Consider the following 12,156-nt stretch of genomic DNA (forward strand, 5'->3'; position numbering starts at 1 on the left):
AAGTCACAACCTCACGTAGATGGTAAAGGCTAAGAGTTACTACCATCACATGAATGTCAAACAACTTCAGGAGGCATCAAGTTAGCTCACAGATGAGCACAATTCAGAGATGCCTCTGTTGTTCCATGTTGTAGACATGGAAGCCTGAGACTGCAAGTACTGAGAGTTTTCCAGGTTGTCAGGGCTCTTACCTTAGAGGAACCGGAAGACACTGCCCAAAGCTCTGCATTTGGCTGGGCTTTTAACCAGACTCCTCGAGAAGTAAGGTGGTAAGTATAGTCTGTGATGCTAAATAAGTAAGCAGCTCCATTTTTAACCAGCTACAGCTCATTTCAAGCTGCCAATTTCTATTCTAGTTAAAGATGGGAGCTCTGGGAGTGAGGAGGCCAGGACCCATCTTGCTCCAAATTGGTGTGAGCATGTGAATCTTCACTAGCCCAAGTGAAAGGCCAGAGCAGCTGATCAGAAGCAATCACCAAATGAGTGAAAAAAGAAACAGGGTTTCTGCTAGTTCTACCCCTGACAAGCTAGTGGTGGGCCTCCTTCATCTCTGAGAGAGGTGAGCAGGAGTAGGGTGGGGGACATATGCTGTGGTGGGCTCTCTCACATATTTGTTCTATAATTCCATTTGCACTTCTCCCTATGAGCCAGAAAAGCTTTAAAGAGTGAAAGAAGATCATTCAGTGCAACTCAGTTCAATTAAAGTCCCCAAAGCCACCCTGAAATAAAAATCACTGTGTGCTACAAACCTAAGAAATAGGGACCATGAGTCTGGGATTGCAAAAAAATGCCTGGGCAAGGTTAGGGTAATCAGTTAATATAAGTATTAATGTATCAAGGGACATAATGAATATAAGGCTGTATCAATGATCATAACTCATTGATTCACAGTTTTCAGGATAATGGAGAATACAGTCCTGGGTGCGTGCAGTGGCCCTGGAGATTTCAAGATCAGGAAAAGCTGACAGAGATTCCAACCAGTGGCTATAGTTCAATGGAAGAAGTCTGGGGACAAATGTTCCAGGACTTTGAAAGATCATCTGAACATGCAATGGCTGGATATCTGTATCCTGTTATATGTTTATCCACAAGTCAATTTACAGCTTGCCTAACTGCACATTTCCTAGGGCTAAAGCCCCTTTCTTATCATTCTGACATGGCTGGAGCCACTTTAACAAAAATCAGAAAGATTAATTTCTCTTTAATTACAGTGAGAGGTGGGGATGGAAGGGAGCAATAGACCCCAAAGTCATAAATTAGCCAAGGCAGAGAGGGAGAAAAATGTTCACAAACTGCTGACAAGATTAATATGCAGTTGATGGGAAGTGCTTTCACACCAGGGTGCCAACAAATAAACACAATTCAAAAATATCGTCCCTGCTGCAGTGGATAAGGATGGATTCCCAGTGACAGAAAGGGAGGGAGGGAGAGAGCCATTCGGTGAGGGCAAGAGACCTGCTTGCCCCGTGGAGCTGTCATGCCCAGAATTCCTCCAGGGGAATCTGATAGTGGGTTTGGGGGGGGGGCTCTCTGGGCCAGAGGGTTAGTGCTTTCCACATTAAAAAAACAGGGAAAGGAGAATTGGGCAGAGGAGGCTGAGGACTGTGTGTGAAAACCTGAAGATCAAGGGTGTGCACAGCTGCTCTGGGGCTGGGAGCTTCCACCTGCTGTGAGTGCTAAGCTAACTTCATGAATGCTATGAGATTTCCAAAACCCAGAGACAAACAAAAGGATAGAGTCCTACTCCTGTGCAGTGGAAGATTGTCCTAGATTGAAATAATACAATAATGCTAAATGCAGGTTTTGTCAACAGAGAGAAAAACTGGTGTGGGAGGAAGATCTAGGGGAATAAGAGGGAAGGCACTTCTACAAGTTGAATGCTGTGCTGCCGTATGAACAGGGAAGGTGCAATTGGTTTACAAAAAGAAATAGAATCTGATTATTTTTTCCTTTAATTTCACCTTTTCCTCCTTTATTTTCTATTTCCTTTGCCTCTCCGTAATTCTCTCATCTCCCTTCCACCTTACTGTACTCACTCTAGTATTGTGAGAGAAATGCTGCCATTCTACTGTCAACCACCTACCTAAAAATGCAACTTAGATAAGATTTCAGCTAAGCTGGGATATAATTGCCCAGTCTGGCAAATGAACAGCGCTGGATTATAGATCTCTGTCTATATATCATCAGAGAAGGTTTAATGAAATTGTTCACTAATGAACAATTTAGCTTTAAGACTTTACATCCCTTCAGAGAAACGTGACAGTAGGAGTCCCCTATCCCTATTATGACTGAGAAGTTGTTACCGTGAGGAAACTGCAAACAAAATGCTAAAACACTGCTGAACGCAATGAGAACGTTACCAGTTACTTCAAAAAAGACAAGTTTTTACTCCTTGTCTTCATCTTCTTTATGGTTAAAGGCACAAACTTCTTAATCCTGTCCTGCAGCTCTTCACTGCTGCAGTCCTACATCCTCTGCCCAGCACTGCCCCTGGGGTTACCCACCTTGTTCTGCTCCCCAGCCCCTTCCAGGCTATGGCCTTTCAGTGTGTAGTGCAGGCTTTGCACCCAGCAAAGCACGCAACAGTTTTGTGATGTGTGTAGACAGGGACCATGAAGGACAATAACCAGAGTGCCTCTTAGAGTCTGTTTGAACAAGAGTGTTTAAATCTAGGTTTCTAAAGAGAAAAAGCACTGGAATAACTCCATTTGCGCTGTACTTCACCTGTGCCTGCAAGTTGCCATTGGATAAGGAGGGCCAGTTTTACTTCTTCAGCTAATCCAATTGGTCTTGTAACCTTTCTGTTCCCACATGAGTATGACAGCCCTTTCTGTGTAACAGCTAACGCCTCTCAGTTAACCTCTAGGGTCAAGGACATTGCGCTGATATGGGGATGACAGTAATAGTTCTGTTGACAGATGCATTTCACCAGCTGTACTGCTGCTCAGTGGGACTCGAAGTTAACCCTTCCTGTGCCACCTGATACCACTGGCACAAATGTAGCTTTCAGGAGAAAGATCATCTACAGCCCCTTTACCCTACATAAAGTATAAATCTCTCCAAAATAAATTGCTCGATAATTTCAAGGAAGAAAGAAATATGCAGGTTCTAAATACCAGGGTCTCCCTTCACCCACTCCTTCAAGAGGAAGACTACATCCATCGATGCAGACCGTCTCAACTTTATGCATCTTACCTGTTCCCTTCATTTGCTTTCTCTGAGACCCCTGTTTGATAGTTAAAACGCTCATTTAGACCTTGTGGTTTCTCTTCTGTCTGTGCTCCTCTCCCTGGCATTGAAATCAAGTCCTCTCCTGATGGCAAGACTGACTCAACTACTGCATCAGTGATCTTGGCTGATTGTTACTGGACTCCTTGCTTGCTCTTTTTCCAGTCTAACTTCTTTCTCTGAATTTTTCTCTTGTCCACCTCTTCTTCCTTCACCCTATGGCACCTCATCCTTATGCTGAGTGACTTCATTGGTTGTGTCAGTGATCTTTTGATCAGAGTGCAGGTTACTTTTTGCTTTCTCTGTGGCCCAGCACCCTTATTCACCCCCTCAGCTTCTCACATGGAACATTTTCTATGAAGCACTGCCTTCTCACAGTTCTCTCTCTAGGTTTCTTTCTCTTCATTTCCATTTCTTCTTCACTTGTCTCTCAGCCATTATAGGATCTTGATGGGGTCTTGTTTCCTGACAACCTCTCTGGCATCTGTGCTCACCCTAGTCTTCTTTGTTACCTCCGTCATGATCTTTTGCCTCGTCTTCCTGTTGACTCTTTCATTGCCTCAGATGACTGTCTCTTCAGCTCTGTTCTCTGAGTCTCCCTTTGGACCTGTGTAGCTGACTCAGAGAAGGAAAGCTTTTCACAGCCCTCCTCACCTATGAAGTAGTGGCAACAACTGTCATACCTGCAGTGAGTTACCACTCAGCTGAGAATGACCAGAAACACTGCTGCGTGCTGCTTACAGACCACAGATCAGGCCTGGCTTCCTCATCCCTCAGCTTCTTGGAAGACTCCTGAGACTGCAGTAGTGGCTACACCTGGGCCCTGACATGCTTGGCCCATTTGTGCACAAGAATAGCAAGACAGGCAAGCCCCCACAAGGGCTGCTACCTTTAGATCTAGAAGTTTAACAGTCCCAATTTACAATCCTGTAGGATGCAAGCATGCCCTTTGTCTTTCAAAACTGTCCTATAAAAATCAAACTGGATGATAATTCTGCATCTAAAAAAAAAAAAAGTCTGGTGCCTTCTTTCTCTGGCAACTGTCATCCCCGGACCCTTCTCTCTTCCCTTCCTTGTCCCATATTTTTAAGACTGAAAATTTTGATTGAATTAAAAGCTCCTCCTTGGATCATAAAAATGCTTTTGGAACCAGTTCCAGTGTAGCAAGATATAAAATGATTAAAAATTACAAAATGAAGAAAGGAGAAAGAAAGGTAACATGCATATGATTTTGTGTTTTAAGTACTCCTGAAAAGCATTCAGGATCAGAAAGATCAAAATATTCTTCTGCTTTTACTTCTGCTTTTAACATTTTAATTCCATTTTAGATATACATTTTCATCTTTACTTGTTTATGTTTCTGATCCCTTATTTCTTTATGTTTAATTTTTCACTGACTTTGTTGAACTCCTTTGACCACTCAGGGGTCTTTGTGGAGTGAACTGGCACATCTTCATCCAGGTTCTAGTAAATATATTGGCCATATGTCTAAAACCACCAGCATGGCTTCCCTCAGCACACATCATTCTTTTCCCTGCGCTAATCATAAGAACAATCCACAATGTAATTTTCCACTGAGACTGCAACATCGCTTAATGCCCATTCTGATGGAGGATTTGTGAGGGGCTTGAACTACGGGAATGATGGGTGTCAGTACAGAATCCGCCACCCCCAAATTCATTAGGTTAAGGATAATTGATTTGTCTCCAAAGTTACTCTCTAGACTAGTCATTGCATACAACTATCCTGAGCTGTGGATTTAAAGGAACAGTGCACATCTCCCCATAGCCCTCTCTCAGCCATAATTTGTCAAGTTTGAAAAAAAATCATCATAAAAAAGAGAAATTTTGAGAGGCTTCTATTCATGTGTATTCAGCACATGCAGAATACACATTTTTGGTGGGCAGAAGTGACGTGTTAAGTTCTTTCTCAACCTAAATATGATGTTCCAATATCATTTTGCTAATAACCCTGAAGCTTTAAGTCCCTCATTATCATGGTCGCAGTAAGTAAGTAAGTGATAATGACTTCTCTCTTTCTCCTCTTTCCTTGCTATTAGACAATGCCTCGTTTGGCTTGATTTTCTGAATGAATGCATCAGAAGAAGAGCATTATTACAAAAAAACCAAACCTTTCCAAACAGGAGGGTTTTGCATTTCATTCTTAAGGCAGCAAAGCTGAACATTTAGTTTTATTTCACCAGGCAGCAAAATTCTGCAGCCTGGCCCTGGTCCTGGCCAAGCTCCTGCTTCCCATGATCAGAAGCCTCCCTCTATCGACCGACAATTTCACTGTTCAAGAGAAGGAAGCTTTTGTTAGAAACAAGAACAGGAGCTGGTCTTTCGGGTATCTGGAACCACTTGCAAAAAGGCTTTGAAAAAGCAATCAAAACCAAACAATTTAATAAACTTATCTGCATACTTTTGAATCATTTCCTTATTGTCTTCCTTCTGTTAATTAAATGTACACTTAATGCTATTGAAGGAGTTGGTCCAACAGGGTTAGAAAATGAAATTCTGTTTTTAGGGTATAAAACATCCTCCTGCCATTGAGCATCTGTTTCTAAACATTCTGAAAGAATTGAATGACTTCAGCCTACACGTTGCTCACTGGAAGTGCCCTCAAGTGAGAGATGTGGAGAATTAAATCAGTCAGGTCTAGCATTCAGGGGTGACTACACAATCTTGGCTGTACAAACACAGTTGTCATTTAAAGTCACTCAGGAGAACTAGGATATATTTACTTACCTGCTATTTTATAGTTATTCAGGAGAAGCACTCAATATGCATTGATCTGTATTGATAGTCATTTTGACAGCTACACAGATAAAAGAGGAAAAAAAATAATTAAACTCAAATACTCTGGATACTCTGTCTTTTTTTTTTTCTATCAAAGTTGTCAGGCTGAATCATATTTACTTACAAAATCCAGTGTACTAGGCAACAGAGAACCAAACTGGCAGGAACCAAACTCAGGCGGGTAACTAAGCAGGACCCTTGCTCAAATGTGAACTGTCCTGAATCACAGTGATGATGGAACAGATCCTCCCCCGGTTTAAATCAGCACTGTGCTATTCACTTCAGTGGGGCTATGATGAAGTACAACTGGGTGCCTGACTTGTCTGGGAGAAACCCTCAAAATTCTGGGCTTTTTCATGTGTATTGACATACTGATTTATTACTAAACCTTCCCGTTGCTCAGGAGAACTGGACAAACTACACTGCTTTGCTATTGTGAGTTGCTTAGAAAGACTGCAGTGTGTACCCAGAGACTTATTTTAACAGGGTTGCTCAGAAAGAGCAATTGGGGAGGATGAATTAAGAAAATGTAGAGAATGAGCAAGCTGAGGAAAAGGGAGGTGAATTTAAACATAATTCTAGCCTTGCAAGACTACAGCTGTGGGAATAATTAAAAAGCACACTTTGGATAATTTATTTTGGAAACTCTGCAAAATTTGTCAAATCATTTATTTGATGAGCATTATTTGACCAGCTGTACCGGGAGACACACTGGAGTGTTGTAATGAGTACTTTGGAATGCAACCAGCATGAATGTGCCTGTGATAGGATAATTCTTTTACCCTGCTCGTTTCTGTGGTTTGTCTGTAACTATGGTCTTGCTTGATTACTGCTATGATGTGAGCTTTGAATTCTCTCTCTCCTCTGGCCTTTTCCTTTTGGCAGTCCCAGCAAAGCTGAGCCCTGATTAGAACCACAGCATGTCATTTGATCTTCAGATGGCTATAAAAGGTCTGTGCAAGTGACCGTCTCACTTCTGTCCCAAATGGATGATCACGCATACCGCACATTGCCACACTCCTGGCATGACTTCAGCAAAACCTGCAAGTTTTCCTCCTGGAGCTAAAACATAACATGAAGTACAGGAGCAATTCCATTAAATGTCCCTTTAAACTGTCAGATTTAGCAGGAACTCTAAAACAGAGCAGACTTTAAAGCGATGAGGGAGAAGTACTGTTCCCCTGCTTGAAACTGCAGCTGGGTTTGTTACCATCAGGTGTGATATGAAGTCAGCATTTTCCTTGATGACTTTTTCCTTTGCCATTGTTACAATCTGACACTGCTGACTGGAGCCTCACTCCAGGATTTTAAAGGAAGCTGTTATTTTCCCAAGAATTTTATTTCTTGTCTCATTCTAAATGGATTTTGTTATTTTTGTAATTTCTCAAAAATAGGTGAATTTGATAAAATCCAGATATTTGGAACCAAGATGGAGAGTTCAGATAATAACAATTTTACTGCAGGACAAGCAAAGGTTTGAATACTCATGCTGTTAAGTAAAGTCTACAATCACATATTGCCTCCTTTCATTCACGAGTATCTTGAGAATATTGATGCCCTGTTCACACTTGCTCTATTCAGGCACTGGTGGCAATCCCATGTGAAATGGAAAACGATGTCTGGGCTACACTGGTTAGCTTCCCAGTTTAGAAAATGCCCGTAACAGCAATCTCAATATCTCAGTGTCTAAATGCACCTTGCTTTGTTCATATGACACATGCTCTGGAACACAGGTTATCGGATGCTGGACACATAATCGTTTCTTCAGGAATCTCAGTCTTTTACAAAGATCACAGAAGACAATGTTTCAAGATTTCATTCTGATCAGAGATGGAAGTGGAGAGTGAATTTTACTGCTGCTTGCACAGCTGCTGTCTTCAGACACTGATGCTATCAAGGGCTGAAATTCATAATGCAGAAAATCTTCACAAATTGAATGTCTCCTTTTTCACTAAGTGCAAGTATCATCTGGGGATGCCTGGAATAGGAACAGTCTATTTATTGCTTCATTATTTGTATTCATTATTTTAATAGTGTTCAGATGATGGATTTCAAGCCAGAAGCCTGAAGTTACATTCCCAGTTCTAAAATCAGTGCATTGAGAATACTTTGGACTCGATCAGTTTATGGTTAAATTTCCCACTAGGAAAGACATTACATTGCTGTTCTGTCATACTGTCCTTCAGGATATCTCAGTACAGTTTACATTAACTCTCATAAGTCTAATCTAAGGTTGGAAAATATTAATAGCAAATGGTTCATGACTTTGAATTAATCCATTTTAATTTTTGTCAGAAAGTTATTTTTATGAAATCAATTACTTTTAAAAAGACAATGCTTTAAAAATATACTGGAAACTTTATAATATACACAGCTTCTTGGAACATATTGTCTTGTGTTTGGTTTTGGCAGTTTTGATTGATCAGCTAAGATATATGAGTATTTTTCAAATTGAGATCTTTCCATTTTATTTTTAAAAAATCACGGTAAAATTTGCTCATAAAAATGATCAGTGAAGGAAAAGAAATGTGGTTTACAAGATGCTACTTAGAAAAGTCATTCAGCACTGATATAAATTCTGGCTGTTCAGTTAATTCTATATGCAGATAATCTAGTTATATTATCAATAACATTAACACTTAGATATGTCAGGATAACATAAATATCAAGGGATCATCCTTACTGTCAGTGAATTAAATAGAAATTTCTAGGTATATTTGATTGTTATATTGTAAGTACCCTACCTCTACTCAGAGATTTTTGACCGTCAAAACTTTTTAGCAGAAATTAGAAGCTAGGTACTGGAGCGTCCACACAAACACAAAACCACAGTTCTTTTTTATTAGTCTTCAGTTGCACTCATATTACACAAAGTTGTATCTCAGAGTTCTGCCAGGTGCCAAGGAACAAGAAGGCACACTGCAAGTTAAGCAGTGGGCTAAGACACCTGTGTTGCAAAGCCAAAGGTCCACCATAGAAGTATCTTGGCAACGGCCTCCACCTGAGGGGATCAGATGTCTCTCTTGGAGTGCAAGTCCAGCAGTACAGCAAGAATAAGGACTTCCTTTGAGGAAGTATGCTGAATCTCTGCTGGGATGGCCAAAGATACTAATCCTCTCCAGGCATCTGCCTTGGTCCATTTCTAGAGGCCACCATGTTTTTAGTAGAGGAGAAAGTATAGGAAGTACGTCTATGCCCAGATGCTGCAGTTCACAAACTGGTGTTTCAGCTTGAATCACACTCACCAGAGTGTGATGGGTATTGGGAACATAATGGGAACATAATGCCTGTTCTGCCTCTTCAGAAAAATCTAGTAGAGCTCATCTGTTCATTACAAGCAGCTAGTTCCTATCAAAAGGACTCATAACGGACTTTTTATGACACACCAGAGTTATCTGCATTGCGTGACGTTCTGGGAGATCCCGATATTTCAACATCCATTTTTGTTCCCACATCAAAACACAACATTTAAATGTCAAAAATTCTAGCATCACAAAAAGAACAGAGAGTTTCAGAAATAGTGATTATTTATTTAATTAACATCTTGACCAAGGACAAACTTTGAGTCATGCCCTCAAATTGATGAGATTGGTTTGTTGAACTGACGTGGGTCTTTCTGTGAAACATCAACCCATGTTACACTGAGTTCCTCACACTACAGCTCATATCATTTTGGGAGCTGCTTAGCTGGTGCCCTCTCTCTCACAGCTCTGATTGCAACTCTGTGGCTGGATTGCAGCTGTCAAACTGAACCCATGATGTTCAGTTTTTGGTCAGAAAAGAAACTCTGTGAGCTGAAAAGGAAGGGAATTTGACTCATGGGACAGAAACTTGTGAGTCCGAAGAAGCAATGGAATGGTCGTGCTTGCATTGCCATCTACTGAAACAGCAGCTCCCACATTTCTCCCATTGCTTGTCCAGGAACACGCAAAATAATGGGATCAACACAATAGGTTTAGTTCTATATATATCAGTATCATCATTGAAATAAATACCTCAGAGGCCTCTGTGATAGACAAAGATCTCTCCATGCTAAGTGTCCTAAAAAGAACACAAAATAGTCCCCTTCCAGATAAGATGACAATCAAGTCAAGAGTGATAAGGCTGGCTAGAGGGAGGGGAAAGGTCTTACCTGATACTAAGACTTGTAACCTGGAAGTTATATGTGCTTAGGCTTCTCCCTTGGACCTCATATCCTGTTATGTCAGATTCTTTCTGCATCAATTTTCAAGTATATAACCTTTCCTATCCACGCTCTAGTTATGTTAAGCTTCAGGCTGTCACATGATCTGAGGCCAGACAAGGCACTTCAGGAGTGGATTTATCAAGGTGCAGTCCTCCTGTTAGCATCACCCATACCACATGACTTGGGAGAGACTTATTGCTTGTGCAGCTCCTTGCATCCCATTCAATAGGAGCTGTAACCACCCCAAGCAGCATATATGAAGAAAACATCTTTTCTTGCACATAGGGGATAGGAATTCAAGGAGGTATGCCTTAGACAGTGCCAGCGATGGCTCAAAGAACACAGGGCTGAAGGAAGTAGCCCCAAACAGCAGAGACAGGAAGGGAAGAGAAAAGGCTGCTTTATGGGGAGAAACGCATTTGTTGTCATTTTTGTTTATTTTAAAGGGTTAAAAGAACACACTGCTATGTGCTTATCCTAGAGGAGACTATATCCAAAAAGCATGATATGCATTTGGAGTAGCAGATGCTAAAATAGATATTAATCCTGATTTCCTATATCCACATCCTGATTTTGTACATGTTTAGACTACATCCTTAGAGCATAAGGGAATCAGACATCATGCCTCCCAAATCTGTATGGATGAAATCATAGCCTCTTCCCTTCTGTATGTAACTGGAGTTTCTTATGGGCTAATGGCTTCTCCCCAAGGCGTATGACATTGCTGTATTCCAGCCTTCCAGCTTTCCTTCAAGTAGAAGAAAGTGTCACTTGAAGGTGTCTCTGGAGGTGGCAGGATAGGAAGTGAACTGTGGGCTGGATTAATTATTCGGGTAGCTTCTTCTTTGCTATCTTCTTTTCCAAAATCCCCAGAGCCCCTCCCTCCATCAAGTGACTAGAAGTGAGTCAGTCACATAGCTGAATGTTATTCCTCATTATGTGACCACATGTGTGCCCCTCACGTGATGTGGGATGCCGGCATTTTTGGCATGTCGTGGCTATGCATCTGATCATATGACAGGGAAAGAGGAAGGGGAGAGCAGTTCTTCCGTATGAGGCTGTGTAGCCAGCCCCATCCTACCCCCATTTAAAACTTCACCTGCTTATTTAATAGGGAATGGAGAATGGAATTTTGTGAAGCAGGGTAGCAAGGACACATGCTGGAGAACATACTGTAGGGAAAGATCCTCTATGAGCAGAGATCAAGAGACTACTTATTTATTCAGATTTTGAAAACCTGTTTATCCAATGCTGAAGAACTCAATGTAAACAGAAAACTATATATAAAGTAAAAGCCAAATCCCACTCAACCTTTCTCATCTCTTTATTTCTTCAAAAATATAGACTCTTTGTTTTCTCAGAACATGTATGAGAGAATTGACATTCTTTGTATCACAACTTGACGGTTAGCAAAATCAACTGCTGTGATACTTTTGATGTTCTCACTATGAACAGAAAATCTACTTGACACTGTAGGCCTTACTAAAACTGTTTCCACCTCAGTTTACTTGAGGCATCATTTTACCAGTCTGCTATCTAAAGAAAGGAACAATCTTTAGCTCACAAAGACATTTGCACATCAGATTCTATTTTGATTACTTGTGTCACAGGACCTGATTTACTGCTGGACAGAGGCTTGATTGAGATCAGCACAGATCAGTTTAGCTTCGTCCTGGTGGACTCCCTCCCCCTAGACTTACGCAACCCTTTAGGACAAGTGTGACCTGCTCAGCATGAGAGTGAGTCATCAGTGTTGGCTCATATTGGTTCCCCATACCTTCGAGATGGATGGTTAAGATCTAATTACAGGCCAATTGAAAAGTTAACTAACTTCAGCAGGGCTAGTAAAGCAACTCAGTTAAAGCTGAAATGAATTAATTGGTGAAGCATCCAAAGATTCTATCAGAGAGCACACTCCAATGTTCATTGCTATATCAGTTTTCC

Source organism: Apteryx mantelli, chromosome 1 (genome assembly GCF_036417845.1).
Source record: "Apteryx mantelli isolate bAptMan1 chromosome 1, bAptMan1.hap1, whole genome shotgun sequence".
NCBI classification, from domain to species: Eukaryota; Metazoa; Chordata; class Aves; order Apterygiformes; family Apterygidae; genus Apteryx; species Apteryx mantelli.